At 38.2% G+C, this 19520-nt stretch overlaps 1 protein-coding gene across 1 annotated transcript in view; it reads right to left on the reverse strand.

Moving 5' to 3' along the window:
* CCNY (cyclin Y) overlaps positions 1-19520 on the reverse strand; it is a 428167-nt gene that overhangs the window by 234447 nt on the left and 174200 nt on the right. The window lies entirely within an intron of this gene.

Below are 19520 nucleotides of genomic sequence, written 5' to 3' on the forward strand. Positions count from 1 at the left end.
TATGTCCATTGCCGCGACCATTAAGCCGATTACTTCCATGCACTGAGCTACTGATGGGCTTGGAATGGAATGAAGGACACGGCAAGCATTTAGGATTTTTGATAACCTGGACTCCGTCAGGTAAATCTTCATCTCTACAGAATCTATAAGAGTCCCTAGAAAGGGAACCCTTGTGAGTGGTAACAGAGAACTCTTTTCAATGTTCACTTTCCACCCATGCGACCTCAGAAATGCTAGAACTATCTCTGTATGAGACTTTGCATTTTGAAAACTTGACGCTTGTATCAGAATGTCGTCTAGGTACGGAGCCACCGCTATGCCTCGCGGTCTTAGTACCGCCAGAAGCGAGCCCAGAACCTTTGTAAAAATTCTCGGGGCCGTAGCTAACCCGAAGGGAAGAGCTACAAACTAGTAATGCCTGTCTAGAAAGGCAAACCTTAGGTACCGATAATGATCTTTGTGAATCGGTATGTGAAGGTAGGCATCCTTTAAGTCCACTGTGGTCATATACTGACCCTCTTGGATCATGGGTAGGATGGTTCGAATAGTTTCCATTTTGAACGATGGAACCCTTAGGAATTTGTTTAAGATCTTCAGGTCCAAGATTGGCCTGAAGGTTCCCTCTTTTTTGGGAACCACAAACAGATTTGAGTAAAAACCTTGCCCTTGTTCCGTCCGCGGAACCGGGTGGATCACTCCCGTTACTAAGAGGTCTTGTACACATCGTAGAAATGCCTCTTTCTTTATTAGGTTTGTTGATAAGCTTGACAGATGAAATCTCCCTTGTGGAGGAGAAGTTTTGAAGTCCAGAAGGTATCCCTGAGATATGATCTCCAACGCCCAGGGATCCTGGACATCTCTTGCCCAAGCCTGGGCGAAGAGAGAAAGTCTGCCCCCCACTAGATCCGTTTCCGGATAGGGGGCCCTTTCTTCATGCTGTCTTAGGGGCAGAAGTAGGTTTTCTGGCCTGCTTGCCCTTGTTCCAGGACTGGTTGCCTTTCCAACCCTGTCTGTAACGAGTAGCAGTCCCTTCCTGTTTTGGAGAGGAGGAAGTTGATGCTGCTCCTGCCTTGAAATTACGAAAGGCACGAAAATTAGACTGTTTGGCCTTTGATTTGGCCCTGTCCTGAGGAAGGGTGTGACCCTTACCTCCCATAATGTCAGCAATAATTTCTTTCAAGCCGGGCCCGAATAAGGTTTGCCCTTTGAAAGGAATATTAAGCAATTTAGATTTAGAAGTTACATCTGCTGACCAGGATTTAAGCCATAGCGCTCTGCGCCCCTGGATGGCGAATTCGGAGTTCTTAGCCGTTAGTTTGGTTAAATGCACAACGGCATCCGAAACAAATGCATTAGCTAGCTTAAGGGCTTTAAGCTTGTTCATAATCTCATCCAATGGTGCTGTGCGAATAGCCTCTTCCAGAGACTCAAACCAGAATGCCGCTGCAGCAGTGACGGGCGCAATGCATGCAAGGGGCTGTAATATAAAACCTTGTTGAACAAACATTTTCTTAAGGTAACCTTCTAATTTTTTATCCATTGGATCTGAGAAAGCACAACTATCCTCCACCGGGATAGTGGTACACTTGACTAAAGTAGAAACTGCTCCCTCCACCTTAGGGACCGTCTGCCATAAGTCTCGTGTGGTGGCGTCTATTGGGAACATTTTTCTAAATATCGGAGGAGGGGAAAAGGGCACACCGGGTCTATCCCACTCCTTGCTAATAATCTCTGTAAGCCTTTTAGGTATAGGAAAAACATCAGTACACACCGGTACCGCATAGTATTTATCCAGCCTACATAATTTCTCTGGGATTGCAACCGTGTCGCAATCATTCAGAGCCGCTAACACCTCCCCTAGCAATACACGGAGGTTCTCAAGCTTAAATTTTAAATTTGAAATTTCTGAATCCGGTCTCCCCGGATCAGATCCGTCACCCACAGAATGAAGCTCTCCGTCCTCATGTTCTGCAAATTGTGACGCAGTATCGGACATGGCTCTTGTGTCATCGGCGCGCTCTGTCCTTAACCCAGAGCTATCGCGCTTGCCTCTTAACTCAGGCAAATTAGATAATACTTCTTTCATAACATTAGCCATATCATGCAAAGTGATTTGTAAGGGCCTTGATGTACTTGGCGCCACAATCTCACGCACCTCCTGAGCGGGAGGCGAAGGTACTGACACGTGAGGAGAGTTAGGCGGCATAACTTCCCCCTCGTTGTCTGGTGATAATTTCTTTACCAGTAAAGACTGACTTTTATTTAAAGTAACATCAATACAATTGGTACACATATTTCTATTGGGCTCCACATTGGCTTTTAAACATAATGAACAAGTAGATTCATCTGTATCAGACATGTTTAAACAGACTAGCAATGAAGGCTAGCAGGCTTGGAAAAAATCTTTCAATAAATTTACAAGCAATAGAAAAAACGCTGCAGCGCTTTTAAAAACACAAAAAACTGTCACAGTTGAAATAACAATGAACTAATTCAGTTATAGCCAACAATTTTAACAGTAAATGTATGAATTTAGCAGAGGATTGCACCCACTAGCAAACGGATGATTAACCCCTCAATACCCAAAAATCAATCAATTTAAGATTTAACGCTTTTATCACAGTCAAACACACTGTCACAGGTCTGCTGTGACTGATTACCTCCCTCAAAAATGAATTTTGAAGACCCCTGAGCTCTCTGGAGACGTCCTGGATCAAGGAGGAAGAAGCAGGAAGACTGTGCTAGAATTTTAACTGCGCAACAAGGCGCTAAAAAAGGTCCCTCCCACTCCTATTACAACAGTGGGAGACCTGATATAACGGTTTCTATGAAGAAATATACGTTAGCCATATGGAAAAAAATCATGCCCAAAAAGATTTATCACCAAAGTACCTCACAAAACGAATAACATGCCAGTAAACGTTTTTTTAAAAAACAACTTTCCAGTGTTATGCAAAGTTATCAATAAGCCTGCTACCAGTCGCTTCTACTGCAGTTAAGGCTCATACATTTATTTCAGTATTAACAGTATTTTCTCAGTCAAATTCTAGTCCCTAGAAAATAACTCCACTGCGCATACATTTATCAGCTTTGATTTTGAAGTACTGTATTAGTACATATATTAGTACATATCTTAGCCCACTGTTTAGGTGAGATAAAATTTGGGAGATCCCTATTTCATGCTTTAATATGGGTAATGTTATCAATGACGCTTCGTTTTGAAGCATCAAGTATAAGAAGGAAATTAAACCTCTGCTAGAAAGGAGAGATTAACAGTTTCTCAAATGAGTTATGGGGTCACACCAGACTTTTCTTTACCCATTCAGAAAATACTTCTGATACCGTTGGCATGGCTTTTGTTTTTTAGAGAGGCCCCAAGCGATAACCAAAATGCACTCCCCAACTGTGGGAGGCTGGTCAGTTGGTGCTCTAGATGTGCCCAACCCTTCCCAAGCTTATCATCAAAGTGGCACCATTTTAGAATATGTTGAAGTGAGATAGCTAGTTTGTATAAAAAAAAAGGAAGCTGTGCTTCAAAGGAAGGTACATTATTTGTTTAGATCATCTCGGAAGCTTGCAACACCAGATATTGGCATCAGTTATTCTCTTTAACATGTGTAAATAAGTAATTGTACCAGGTATAGGGAGTGCTTGCAGTATGTATAACACCTTGGGTAAGAGCATCCTTTAATGGCACTAATACGTCCCAATCATGATATTGTTTTGGAGAGCCAGGTATTTGCAGATTATTAGTAAATACTTAAGTATTTTAACAAGATATGAGGGAATTGGTAAGGGCAGGAGGTTTTCCGCATGAAGATTTCAGAAAAGGTTCAGTAGGAAGAGCTCTGACTTGCCGAAATTGATAGAAAAATTGCAGAAAGTGCCATAAAGGATTAATTAATTTTTTTGCCACTAAGAGAGACCCCTTAGTTGAAGAATCACCATACACTGCCAACTTATATTCGTGGAATACAATTTGTACTCCTTTAATATTGTGATTATGCAGATTTTTTGTTGCCAAAGATTTACGGGAAACATAAATAACAAAGGGGAGAGGGGACACCCCTGTCTAGATACCCCTGTCAAAAGGTTCTGAGAGCAGACCGTTAACCCTAATTCGGGCAGTTGGATTATTGGATGCAATGGAGAAACATTTCTGTTTCAATGGAGTCTGCGAATTCTTGGAAAAATCTATGATAATAAGCAGCTTCATGGCGTTATCTCATGCCTCTCTCTGCCTGGTCAGGTTCATCAAAAATGGGAATACCTTACTGAGGGCTAGATTATGAGTGGAGGGCTAACTGTAGCGCTCAACCTATATTGTTTTTTTTGCTTTTTCCATGCAAGGGAAATAGCATGTATATTACTAATCGAATTACGTACGTCGGGTTAGCACGATTTGAGAGCTCATGTGAAGGGTAGGGGAAGAAAAAAAATGTGCATAAAAAAAACAACATAAATACATGTAAAAGTACTTTTATACTCATATAAACAATGTCTGCTAAAAAATATTTTATAAAATAAAGTTATAAGGGCGCAAATACAAAAAAAAGGCTTTAACATATATATCTATATATATGTATTTACAGACATACTGTATATACACATATAATTGCATAAATAAATATGTGAACAGTCTATATATATATATATATATATATATATATATATATATATATATATATATATATATATATATATATATATATATATATAAATGCATTATAGCCTTTTTCAGTCAAATACCTGAAAACATGAAAAAATATTTTTATTCAATATTAATATTTTATAATGATTTAACTATGTATTTACTGTAAATAGTTCATATTCCAATGTTCTTTACCTAGGGGAATATGCTCCAAGTATTTTTAAAAATATATTAATCTATATCTCTCTCTATATGTATAGATATATATTTTACCAAAAACCATTGCATATATATAAAAATATTTATTTAAGAATAATTAGAACATATTCTTCTACATGAAAAACATTGGAATGTGAAAATATATTTCATGTTGGATTTAGCACTATTGAATTAACAGGTTAGCGCGTGAGTATGGGTGTTAAGTGTTTTTTTTTTTGTTGCAGTTTGCGCACTCCATTGCAGTTTATGGGAGAATACGTTAACGCGGTCCCGATATTCTAAGTTCAACTTTTAGCACATAATAGCGCTCCACTCGTAATCTAGCTCTGAGTCTACTGGCTAGTATCTTGGTATATATCTTAAAAGCAACAAGATATTGGTCTGTAATGTGCGGGACTATCTGTTGATTTACGGGCTTTGGTATCACGGTTATGTGAGCCCGTAGTAATGTGTCAGGGAGTAGCTGACCTTCATTTATCTGAATAAACAGAGAATAAAGAAAAGGAGTTAAGTGCTTATCAAACGTTTTATAAAGTTTGGCTGAGATTCCATTGGGACCCTGGCATTTCCTGCTTTTTAAATCGCAGTTAGCTACTAGAATTTAATGTTTGGTAAAGGGGCTAACACTTGTTTCATGTCCACCTCTAAAGTAGGTAGAGGGGTGTTGTTCAAATAAGAGGAGTAGGCCCTAGTATGAATAGTGTTGGGTCTATCCAGAAAAGGTATATAACCTATGGTAGTTTGAAATCATTTAAAAAAATTATTGGATTTCAGAATAAATTTGGATTCTCATAAAACAAGTCCCAGGTCAAACACACAGCACTCATTTTAAGAAGTTGGGGAGAAGATAAAGAATGAGTATTTTTATACACTGTATTAATATTACAAGCATACAATCTCTTCTAAATACCAAGAAAAAAAAGCAATACTTTATACTAATTACAAAGCATGTTCTATATTTGATTTACAACTTTGCCAGCAAGTCTACTAATTCTGCAAGAACAGTCTGAGTTATTTTGCAATCTTTCAAGAAATTATTATAGTTCATAAATTGTAAAAGCAAAAAAGAACAATTCTGATAATGTAAAATGTAATTCCAAACTAGATGTTCATGCTTTATCCCAAGTCTGCAAGACATTACTTGTATAAAGTTACTGGTATTTTAGGGGGAATCCAAATCAGAACTAGTTTTGGGGTAAAATAAATAAATTTTAAAAACATTTATATTGCATTTAGTACTCCCTAAAGGAAGTACATATTGCTGAGGCTATTTCACACATGAATCTGACTTCTTTTGAGTTATGCAATAAATAAGGAAGACAAAATTGCACTAGAATCTTCTAGTCACACAAAAAAACACTAGCCTGGAGTGAAAAGTTGCTAGTCCACTCAATGTTGAAAGGCAAAAGGCAAATTCCCAGCTTGTGTGCTGCAATTTTTTTTTTAACAACTAATATCAAATACTACCATTAGTAAAATTATAATACATTAAAGGGACAGTGATGTTAAAAATTAAACTTTCATGATTCAATACAGAATGGAATTTTCAATAACTTTCCAATGTACTTCTATTATCTAATTTTCTTTGTTCGCATTATTCTTTGTTGAAGAGTATACCTAAGTACGGCTCATGAGCAGCAGTGCACTACTGGGAGCTAGCCGGTGATTGGTGGCTGCACATAGATGCCTCTTGTCATTGGCTAACCCCAGTGTGCATTGCTGCTCCTACAACAAAAGGATACCAAGAGAATGAAGCAAGTTTGATAACAAAAGTAAATTAAAAAGTTGTTTAAAATGATATTCTCAAAATCTAAATTAAAAAATTTGAGTTTCATGTCCCTTTAAGATTATGTTTAAAGGGTAAAGTGATTTGTTAAACAGTGACATCTTAATAGCATTAAAGGGACATAAATGTAATTTCTTTGTTGCATCCAAAAAGAACATTTAAATGTGTGATTAGTGATGCACCGAAATGGAAATTCTGGACCGAAACCGAATCCGAAAATCCAGGATGCACTTAGCCGAAAACCGAAACAGAAACCGAAAATGTCTTTTTTTTTTTTTTTTTTTTTTTTGCCAAATTATTTTAAAATATTTTTTTTTTAGTTTTTTTTTTTTTGCATAATTAGACTATTTTATGAATTAATCTGAATTGAAAACCTGCAAGCCAATAAAATAAAATATCCACACTTTTATTGAAAGCAACACACTAAAATTGGACAAAAATAACTTAAAACAATAATACGCTAAAAAACGATAATACCATTTTCAGCCAAAATGTTTCTGCAAACAAATTTCAGTACATCCCTACTTAAAACAATATTAAATATCCATAATACTGTATTATTCTGTATTTAGTTCTGTGTAACAGAATCAGATTTAACAGTATTTTTTTTTACTAATTATCCAAATAAAGTATAGTCCTAGAAAACTATTATATGAGAAACAGTAAGTCAAGAAATGAACTCAAACAGCAGCTCTAGGCTAGCATAAAATTTGAAATATGCTACACAATAATTTTACCGAAAATAACAGGCAAAAAAAAACGAAAACCGAAATAGCCAAAAATGCAATTTTCGGCCGAAACGTTTCTGCGGCCGAAATTTCGGTGCATCCCTATGTGTGATTGTTCCTATACTGGTAGAAAAGGAAAACAAATATTGGTATTGTGTAGAGCGTCACTGTCCAACTATAAAGAAATGAGAATTATAAACATGGACATGAAAGTTGAAATTAAACTTTCATGATTCATTTAGAGCAAGCAACTTACTTTTCAATTTACTTTTATTGTCAAATTTACTTTGTTCTCTTGGTATTGTTTGTTGATAAGCAATACCTAGGTAGGTTCAGTAGCAGTAATGCATTACTTGGGGCTACACACATATCCATTTTGTCATTGGCTCACCAGATATATTCAGCTAGGTCCCAACAGTGCATTGCTGCTCTAACTTTAACTATGTGTTTAACCTTTTCCCAATAGCTAATAGCTAAAATAAACATATTTAACAAACAGTTTTATGCAAATAATATTTTTAACATGTTAAAATAGTAATTTACATTTTATAAGTGTTCTGTGTTTTTAAAGGAACAGCAGACATATTGAGATTTTTTTTATATGCAAAATGTGTAGTTATATATAATGAAACAACTTTGCAAAATATTTCATTATTTATTTTGCCCCTTTTCATGTAATCTATATTTGAAAATAGAGGAATTTCTGCCTCTCATAACTTGAAACGCATCTGCTGACTCAAGGCTATAACCCTGCTACATACCTGTCTCTAATTTGCTTTAACATAATAGCAACTGCAAAATAAATCACTTTATACTAAATTTACGACAGTAGCTAGCTTTGTTGTCTAAAGCCCATATCGGCTCCCGCAAATAAGGCAAATGATGGGTGGAGTGTGGCTATTGAAAAATAATTGCAGTAAAAAGCATGTTAATTTGTTTTAAAAATGATAAGACTTGGTTGGTATGTTAAACTATAGCAAGGGTTTTCAAACCTGTTCTGAGGCCAACCTAACAGGTCAGATTTTCAGGATTACCTTGGGTGATAGCAGGTTAATAACCAGCTGATTATTTGTGCCCTAGTTCAGATATCCTTAAAATCTGGCCTGTTAAGGAGGCTGGAGGACAGGTTTGAAAACCCCTTTTCTATAGTAACACAACAGAAATGTCTTGTAATTGCATGCCCTTTACTGTCCCTTTAAGGCTTTGTAACATACCATACAATAAATCCCACACACAACATGTATCTCAATCAATAACATCCTTCTGACACTTCAAATGAAGAATTAAAAAGTTAACCCCATGGGCTAGATTTATCAAGCCCTTCGTCTCCCTTTGACTGCGGGTTTGCACAAGAGAACCTGTAGTCAGTATTTATTAGCCACGAGTATCTTTTTAAAAGACCTTTATTTTCTTAGGCTGGGTCCATATGTATAACAAACAAACAACGTTTCAAACCTGCAACAGGTTCTTAGTCATGACTAAGAACCTATTGCAGGTTTGAAACGTTGTTTGTTTGTTATACTTATGGGCCCAGCCTAAGAAAATAAAGATCTTTTAAAAAGATACTCGGTAGCTGGAAAATGTGATTGTTTGCCGTTCAGTGGAGACCTGGCTAGTCTCTTTCCTTGCCCCACTCTGGAGAGTGTGCTGTCTTCCCCCGTGGATAAAGTCAGTATTTATTAAAGGGACACCCAATCAAAATTAAACTTTCATTATTCAGATAGAGTATGCCATTTTAAACAACTTTCTAATTTAATTCCAGTAACAAAATGTGCACAGACTTTTTATATTTAAACTTTTTGAGTCACCAGCTCCTACTGAGCATGTGCAAGAATAAGTGTGTATGCATATGGCTGATGGCTGTCAAATGGTACGTGTATGCATTTGTGATTGGCTGATGGCTGTCACATGGTACAGGGGGAGTGGAAAAATAAATAACTTTTAAAATTGTCAGAAAAATAACAGAATTTATGCTTACCTGATAAATTACTTTCTCCAACGGTGTGTCCGGTCCACGGCATCATCCATTACTTGTGGGAATATTCTCCTCCCTACAGGGAATGGCAAGGAGAGCACACAGCAAGAGCTGTCCATATAGTCCCTCCCAGGCTCCGCCCCCCCAGTCATTCGACCAACGGTTAGGAGAAAAAAAGGAGAAACTATAGGGTGCCGTGGTGACTGTAGTGTATAGAGAAAGACATTTTTCAAACCTGATTAAAAAACCAGGGCGGGCCGTGGACCAGACACACCGTTGGAGAAAGTAATTTATCAGGTAAGCATAAATTCTGTTTTCTCCAACATTGGTGTGTCCGGTCCACGGCGTCATCCATTACTTGTGGGAACCAATACCAAAGCTTTAGGACACGGATGAAGGGAGGGAGCAAATCAGGTTACCTAAACAGAAGGCACCGCGGCTTGCAAAACCTTTCTCCCAAAAATAGCCTCCGAAGAAGCAAAAGTATCAAATTTGTAGAATTTGGCAAAAGTGTGCAGAGAAGACCAAATCGCTGCCTTACATAACTGATCAACAGAAGCCTCGTTCTTGAAGGCCCATGTGGAAGCCACAGCCCTAGTAGAGTGAGCTGTGATTCGTTCAGGAGGCTGCCGTCCGGCAGTCTCATAAGCCAATCGGATAATGCTTTTCAGCCAGAAAGAAAGAGAGGTAGCAGTAGCTTTTTGTCCTCTCCTCTTACCAGAATAAATGACAAACAAAGAAGAAGTTTGTCTGAAATCCTTTGTTGCTTCTAAATAGAACTTTAAAGCACGAACTATATCTAAATTGTGTAACAAACGTTCCTTCTTTGAAACTGGATTCGGACACAAAGAAGGAACAACTATTTCCTGGTTAATATTCTTGTTGGAAACAACTTTTGGAAGAAAACCAGGCTTGGTACGCAAAACAACCTTATCTGAATGGAACACCAGATAGGGTGCAAAGCAGATAGTTAGAAACTCTTCTAGCAGAAGAAATAGCAACCGAAAACAGAACTTTCCAAGATAGAAACTTGATATCTATGGAATGTAAGGGTTCAAACGGAACCCCTTGAAGAACTGAAAGAACTAAATTTAGACTCCAGGGAGGAGTCAAAGGTCTGTAAACAGGCTTGATTCTGACCAAAGCCTGTACAAAAGCTTGTACATCTGGCACAGCTGCCAGTCGTTTGTGTAACAACACGGATAAAGCAGAAATCTGTCCTTTTAGAGAACTCGTTGACAACCCTTTATCCAAACCCTCTTGGAGAAAGGAGAGAATCTTAGGAATTTTAATCTTACTCCAGGAGAATCCCTTGGATTCACACCAACAGATATATTTTTTCTATATTTTATGGTAAATCTTTCTAGTCACAGGTTTTCTGGCTTGAACCAGAGTATCTATCACTGAATTTGAAAACCCATGCTTGGATAAAATCAAGCGTTCAATTTCCAAGCAGTCAGCTGCAGAGAAACTAGATTTGGATGTTCGAATGGACCTTGTACTAGAAAATCCTGTCTCAAAGGTAGCTTCCATGGTGGAGCCGATGACATATTTACCAGGTCTGCATACCAAGTCCTGCGTGACCACGCAGGAGCTATCAGAATCACTGAGGCCTTCTCCTGTTTGATCCTGGCATACGAGCCTGGGAAGGAGAGGGAACGGTGGAAACACATAAGCTAGGTTGAACGACCAAGGCGCCACTAATACATCCACTAGAGTCGCCTTGGGATCCCTGGATCTGGACCCGTAGCAAGGAACCTTGAAGTTCTGACGAGACGCCATCAGATCCATGTCTGGAATGCCCCATAATTGAGTCAACTGGGCAAAGACCTCCGGGTGGAGTTCCCACTCCCGCGGATGGAAAGTCTGACGACTCAGATAATCCGCTTCCCAGTTGTCTACTCCTGGGATGTGAATTGCAGATAGATGGCAGGAGTGATCCTCCGCCCATTTGATGATCTTGGATACCTCTCTCATCGCCAAGGAACTCCTTGTTCCTCCCTGATGGTTGATGTAAGCTACAGTCGTCATGTTGTCTGACTGGAATCTTATGAATCCGGCCTTCACTAGTTGAGGCCAAGCCCGGAGAGCATTGAATATCGCTCTCAGTTCCAGGATGTTTATCGGAAGAAGAGACTCTTCCAGAGACCATAGACCCTGAGCTTTCAGGGAATCCCAGACCGCGCCCCAGTATAATAGACTGGCGTCGGTCGTGACAATGACCCACTCTGGTCTGCGGAAACTCATTCCCTGAGACAGGTAACCCTGATTCAACCACCAACGGAGTGAGTCTCTGGTCACCTGGTCTACTTGAATCTGTGGAGACAAGTCTGCATAGTCCCCATTCCACTGATTGAGCATGCACAGATGTAATGGTCTTAGATGAATTCGAGCAAAAGGAGCTATGTCCATTGCTGCAACCATCAATCCTACTACTTTCATGCACTGAGCTATGGAAGGCTGCAGAATACAGTGAAGAACTTGACAAGAGTTTAGAAGCTTTGACTTTCTGACTTCTGTCAGGAAGATCTTCATTTCTAAAGAATCTATTATTGTTCCCAAAAAGGGAACTCTTGCTGACGGAGACAGGGAACTCTTTTCTACGTTCACCTTCCACCCGTGAGATCTGAGAAAGGCTAGAACAATGTCTGTATGAGCCTTTGCCTTGGAAAGAGACGACGCTTGAATTAGAATGTCGTCTAGATAAGGTGCCACTGCAATGCCCCTCGGTCTTAGAACCGCCAGAAGGGACCCTAGCACCTTTGAGAAAATTCTGGGAGCAGTGGCTAAACTGAATGGAAGAGCCACAAACTGGTAATGTTTGTCCAGAAAGGCGAACCTTAGGAACTGATTATGATCTTTGTGGATAGGAATATGTAGGTACGCATCCTTTAAATCCACGGTAGTCATATATTGACCCTCCTGGATTGCAGGTAAAATTGTTCGAATGGTTTCCATTTTGAACGATGGAACTCTGAGAAATTTGTTTAGAATTTTTAAATCCAGAATTGGTCTGAAAGTTCCCTCTTTTTTGGGAACTACAAACAGATTTGAGTAAAAACCCCTGACCTTGTTCCACAGTTGGAACTGGGTGTATCACTCCCATCTTTAACAGGTCTTCTACACAATGTAAGAATGCCTGTCTCTCTATTTGGTTTGAAGATAAGTGAGACATGTGGAACCTTCCCCTTGGGGGTAGTTCCTTGAATTCTAGAAGATAACCCTGAGAGACTATTTCTAGTGCCTAGGGATCTTGAACATCTCTTGCCCAAGCCTGAGCAAAGAGAGAGAGTCTGCCCCCTACTAGATCCGGTCCCGGATCGGGGGCTACCCCTTCATGCTGTTTTTTTGTAGCAGCAGCAGGCTTCTTGGCCTGTTTACCCTTGTTCCAGCCTTGCATTTGTTTCCAAGCTGGTTTGGTCTGGGAAGCGTTACCCTCTTGTCTAGAGGCTGCAGAGTTGGAAGCCGGTCCGTTCCTGAAATTGCGAAAGGAACGAAAATTGGACTTATTCTTAGCCTTGAAAGGTCTATCTTGTGGGAGGGCATGGCCCTTTCACCCAGTGATGTCTGAAATAATCCCTTTCAATTCTGACCCAAAAAGGGTCTTACCTTTGAAAGGGATATTAAGCAATTATGTCTTGGAAGATACATCCGCCGACCAAGACTTTAGCCAGAGCGCTCTGCGCGCCACAATTGCAAACCCTGAATTTTTCGCCCTAACCTCGCTAACTGCAAAGCGGCGTCTAAAATAAAGGAATTAGCCAACTTAAATGCGTGAATTCTGTCCATGACTTCCTCATACGGAGTCTCCCTACTGAGCGACTTTTCCAGTTCCTCGAACCAGAACCACGCCACTGTAGTGACAGGAATAATGCACGAAATAGGTTGAAGGAGGTAACCTTGCTGTACAAAAATCTTTTTAAGCAAACCCTCCAATTTTTTATCCATAGGATCTTTGAAAGCACAATTGTCCTCAATAGGAATGGTCGTGCGCTTGGCTAGAGTAGAAACCGCCCCCTCGACCTTAGGGACTGTTTGCCATGTGTCCTTCCTGGGGTCGACCATAGGGAACAATTTCTTAAATATAGGAGGAGGGACAAAAGGTATGCCTGGCTTCTCCCACTCCTTATTCACTATGTCCGCCACCCCGTTTAGGTATCGGAAAAGCATCAGGGTGCACCGGGACCTCAAGGAACTTGTCCATCTTGCACAATTTTTCTGGGATGACCAGATTGTCACAATCATCCAGAGTAGATAGCACCTCCTTAATTAATGCGCGGAGATGCTCTAATTTAAATTTAAATGTCACAACATCAGGTTCTGCCAGCTGAGAAATTCTTCCTGTATCAGAAATTTCCCCATCTGACAAACCCTCCCTCACTGCCACTTCAGATTGGTGTGAGGGTATGACAGAAAAATTATCATCAGCGCCCTCTACAGTGTTTAAAACAGAGCAATCGCGCTTATTTTGAAATGCTGGCATTTTGGATAAAATATTAGCTATGGAGTTATCCATTACTGCCGTCAATTGTTGCATAGCAACAAGCATTGGCGCGCTAGAAGTACTAGGGGTCGCCTGCGCGGGCATAACTGGTATAGACACAGAAAAGATGATGTAGAACTATGTCTACTTCCTTCATCTGAGGAATCATCCTGGGCAACTTTACTATTTGTGACAGTACTGTCCTTACTTTGTTTGGACGCTATGGCACAATTATCACACATATTTTAAAACATGATCTATCTGAAGGTACAGACATGTTAAACAGGCTTAAACTGGTTAATAAAGCACAAAAACCGTTTTAAAACAAAACCGTTACTGTCTCTTTAAATGTTAAACAGGGAACACTTTATTACTGAATATGTGAAAAACTATGAAGGAATTATCCAATCTTCACCAAATTTTCACCACAGTGTCTTAATGCATTCAAAGTATTGCACCCCAATTTTCAAGCTGTTAACCCTTAAAATGTGGAAACCGGAGCCGTTTACAATTTTAACCCCCTTACAGTCCCAGCCACAGCCTTTGCTGCGACTTCACCAATCCCAGGGGGGTATACGATACCAAATGAAGCCTTCTAGGAACGTTTTAGTGAATTCCAGACCCTCACACATGCAGCTGCATGTACTGTACTCAAAAGTAACTGCGCAGCAATGGCGCGAAAATGAGGCTCTGCCTACTACAGAGAAAGGCCCTTCCTGACTGGGAAGGTGTCTTAACAAGTGCCTGGCGCTAAAAACGTTCCCCAATGTTATAAAAGTGTGAAATTCAACTTCAAACTGCATATAATACTTAAATAAAGCAATCGATTTAGCCCCTAAAAGTGTCTACCAGTTTATAGCCCATAATAAGCCCTTTATTCTGTTTGAGACTAAGAAAATGGCTTACCGATCCCCATGAGGGAAAAATGACAGCCTTCCAGCATTACACAGTCTTGTTAGAAAAATGGCTAGTCATACCTTGAGCAGAAAAGTCTGCAAATTGTTCCCCCCAACTGAAGTTCTCTCAGCTCAACAGTCCTGTGTGGGAACAGCAATTGATTTTAGTTACTGCTGCTAAAATCATAATCCTCAGAACTCTTCATCTCTTTCTGTTTCAGAGTAAATAGTACATACCAGTACTATTTTAAAATAAACTCTTGATAGAAGAATAAAAAACTACAACTAAACACCACAAACTCCTCACCATCTCCGTGGAGATGCTACTTGTTCAGAGCGGCAAGGAGAATGACTGGGGGGCGGAGCCTGGGAGGGACTATATGGACAGCTCTTGCTGTGTGCTCTCCTTGCCATTCCCTGTAGGGAGGAGAATATTCCCACAAGTAATGGATGACGCAGTGGACCGGACACACCAATGTTGGAGAAATCTACTACTCATTTGAAGTTCAGACTAAGTGCTATTGCATTGTCTCGTTATCTTGCATTTGTTGATTATGCAAATCTACTGTGTTGACTGGTCCTTTAAGCAGCGTTCATCAGGCTGCTTCCCTACCCTGTTCTCCACCTCTTCTGACCGGGGAGACTGACAGCTCCTGCCGGTGCAAGATTGCTCCTTTGCGCTCGTGTGCAATTTGAAATGCCCGCTAGAGGAGAGCTCAGGCAGACAGGGGCGAATATGTACGCCCCTGTCTGCCATGGATTGATAAATTGAGCTCTAAATGTCTTGTATGTATTTAAACCACTGTGAATTGTGTGCATCATCTGAGGAAGAGCCATAACAACTTCCTAATACTAAAATTGTAAAGGAAAGTACCATGGGATATGTTATTATATGCGTTCAAGTAATGAATTTTTCTCCCTTTTCTTTAATGGAGCATGATAAAACAACAGAGAACGCAAAGACCACACAAAATTAATTACAACGCAACTTTAATCTATGTAACTGTAATAAATAATTGCATGTTCATGATTCAAATCTGAAATGTAAAGTTTATATGTAAATGCACAAGCATATCAGTGTATGATAAGGAGAAAAAAAACAGGTTTCTTTCCAGATTACTAAACTGGAACAGAGGTTTAAACAAAGATAAAATCTTTGTTTACCGTGTAATAAAATATACAACACGACAGACTGAATTACAGGTTACATTAGGTTGACAAATAGCTTTGGAAGCTACAATCTGCAATTGTAAGAAATTCCCAAAATAAACATTGAACAATCCGAAAAGTATTTTTAAGCAGGAGCTTTACATATACAGATATGAGATGTCAGGCTACAAACTCACAAGCTATCACCAGATAAGAAAACAGTAACCTTTCAGCATTCATGTATCAATCTAAAACAGAAACTACTGTATTTATAAAATCACCCACTCATGGTTTGCATAAATAATTTGCTGAGGCCAAATTCGGGAGGATACTGTGAATTTCTATTTGAAAATGTATGTCCACACATTTGACAGTTGTGGATGTATGAAAGCAATAAGTGTAAGCCAAGGCAAAAAAAAAAACTCAACAATTGACAAACACTCAGTCATTCAAGTGCTCCTCTGGTAAAAACAAATATGTCAAATCAAAGTAAACATATAAAGAAACAGATTGTGTAAAAAAACAGCAAACAACTTACTTATTTTTTTTTTGCATAATGAGCAATATAGAACATCTCACTGTAACCCTGCCCCTAGTGTGATAAGGAAGCTGACATGATTACATTCTGACTGATCTGGGCATGAATACATTGGACTCCCTGTTATCTAGTCTATTTGCTTTATAGTAAAACAGCTCATGTAATTTCAGACTTTTTTTTTTACATCAGGTTAGATAAACCTTCCTACAGAGGCCTCCTCATCCTTATAGCGCTGTGACAGGAAGAAATGGACACTGCATAAATGAAGATAATTTTTTTTAAAAATGGTTACTTTGGTAGTTTATGACAGGGCTCGAAAAACTCAGGCACCATGGAGCCACTGGTGCCTTAAAATTAGGTGCTGAGCCCCTGGTATAGAGTCCCCAAGACACCCATTATAGCCTATAATAAATATTAAGGGCTTAACAAATTTGTTCAAAATCTAGGAACCAGACAATAAATCTAAGAGCCAGAAACCTTTGGCAAACCCTAAACATAATAAAACACCATGAAATATATATGTATTTAAATCACTCTCACTTTCCTATAATTTATAGGAGAGTGAGAGTGATTTAAATACATATATATTTCATGGTGTTTTATTATGTTTAGGGTTCGCCAAAAGTTTCTGGCTCTTAGATTTTATTGGCTCGTACCTAGATTTTGAACAAATTTGTTAAGCCCTTCATATTTATTCATATATATATTGTTGTGAATTACACATACATTTCTTAGACACCTATTTTAATCTAATCAAAATTTCAGGTTTGATTATAATGCCCTCTACATAAACCTTGCTTTTCCCCTATTCCCTTAGGTCTAATTAATATTTGTATTCTGAGCCTCTGATTGGCTGTATTAGTTTAAAAAATGATAATTAGAATATTCAAAACAACTGTCTTTTCAAATATTAAAAACTTTATTGTACCATATTAACAGCTCAAAGTGATGCATTAAATAGAATACCCTTTAATTACTGTAAGACACATAAGTTACATATTTATGAAACTACAAAGCCCTATTATCATGAAGGCATATGTTCTTTCACTATAGGCTTTTCAGTAACTTCTTTCAGTATAGTCTTTTCAGGTATGTGTCATGCAACAAAAAGCCCTCCAATGCTTGTGCACAAATACTGAAGACAGCCATGTTTTTTGAAGTATTAGCGCTTGTTTCAAAGGTAGAGACATAAAATATTGTAATTAACATATTTTAAAGTATATAAACAAATATAAATATGCGAGGAACAAAAACTACATTTATTTATCAAAGAAAACATGATTTGTCAAAATTTCAGCTATTAATGACATTATTCATAGTATTGATAATATTAAGAATCTTGGTTACTACATAGAACAGGATTCATAATGGAATCTTCTAATTCAAATCTGGTTCATAGAATTTATTTTAAATAGATTTAATACTGAGCATGATTTAGTGCAATGGTAGACACGCTTGTTTAAAAAGCCGGAGCAACCCAGAACATAAAGAATGTTAAATATGGAGATAGGTAGTAAATTCTATATTGAAGGGAGCCACAATTATAATTTTCCCTCGGGTCTTAACAAATTTTGTCTGGCGAGTCAGTAATCTTACTGTATCTCTAGTTTATTATCAATTTTTAAATACTGATGCAATGCAATCCAAAAATGTGTAAGTTCTGAACCACATTTATAGACCGTTGTTCATGGGATGTCTTTCAAATATGCAGTTGTATATGACACAATTCAGGACTTGACAAATACAGGGAGCCAGTGAACCACAGCTCATAAAATGCTACTTCTGGCTCTTTATCTCGGCTCCTAAGTGCTCATAAATTTGTCAACTCCTACTCTAATTAAACATGCTGATCTTATGTTCTTACAGCTGCTGTATGTGATCATTTATCACAATGAGATAAAAATCACTCAGTAGGGCATTTGCTCTGAATCTCACCTGGAAGCAAAAAAGGTAATGATGTAAGCCGTGCACTTCATATCACGCATAAAATATACATCACACTTCACTGTACAGAACATTGTTTTATGACATAATGAATAATGTTTTTGGATCTGCAGGCTAATGATCTATATTGTACAGCTGCTAGCAGTAAATCATATATGGCTTCCCATACACTGTTCTGAGCACCATACATTATATAGGAATATAAATAGTTAACAGCACTAAGATGCAAAATATGTTGTTGTTTTTTTTTAATGACAATTCTAGTGAACATCCAATCAGCGTATGTGTCATTTGACAATCTTGAAGGCCAGCCCATTTAAAGCCATTAGAAAGCCTATGTAGAGAGTGGATTTGACTGCTCTAAACATTACAAACCAGCTTAAAGAGGAAATGAAGGGGGCTGAGAAACAGACAATACAAATTAGGATTATAAATCTTTAATTATAATATATATATATATATATATATATATATATATATATATATATATATATATACACACACACACACACACACCTTTTAAAAAAAAATAATTGTGGTTTTACTTGCAGACTAATATATATTTCACTGCAACATTCTTATAGTCTGAAATTTACCATCATCACTTTAATTATATAGCCAACATTCTTTAATCGTCTTGAATACAAGGCCTCAAAGTATCAGAAAAAGAGGTTAATACACTAGATTAGTTTTTCTTTGCATAAATGGGTTGTAGATAACACATTTATATGTATAATTCTGCTTATTTTTAAATAACATTGGGCTGATTTTAAGATTTGTAACAAAGCCCCAAAGTTTTAGATGTATACTGATGTATACAGACTTCAGACTGCTTCTGTTTGTATAATGGGTCTTTTCATATGCAGGGGAGGCTCTGTTCTTAGCCCCTTTCAGTGAGTGTCCCAGTGATAAATTTGGGAGCTTCTAAGTAAGGTTTTAAAAGTTTTTATACTGGATTTTTATATCAGTATCTGTGCATATTATGTTTATAGTAGTGTCCTCTACAAGAAGGCTTTGGTCTCTACCGGAAGCTTATCTAGCATGATGTAATAAAAAAAATCAGAGTTAGTTTAGATTAGACTAGATAAACAGGGAGTCAAATTTCCTCATGCTCAGAACTAGGAGAATGAAACTTGACTTTCAAAAATGTT

The sequence above is a fragment of the Bombina bombina genome, chromosome 5 (genome assembly GCF_027579735.1).
Source record: "Bombina bombina isolate aBomBom1 chromosome 5, aBomBom1.pri, whole genome shotgun sequence".
Classification (NCBI taxonomy): Eukaryota; Metazoa; Chordata; class Amphibia; order Anura; family Bombinatoridae; genus Bombina; species Bombina bombina.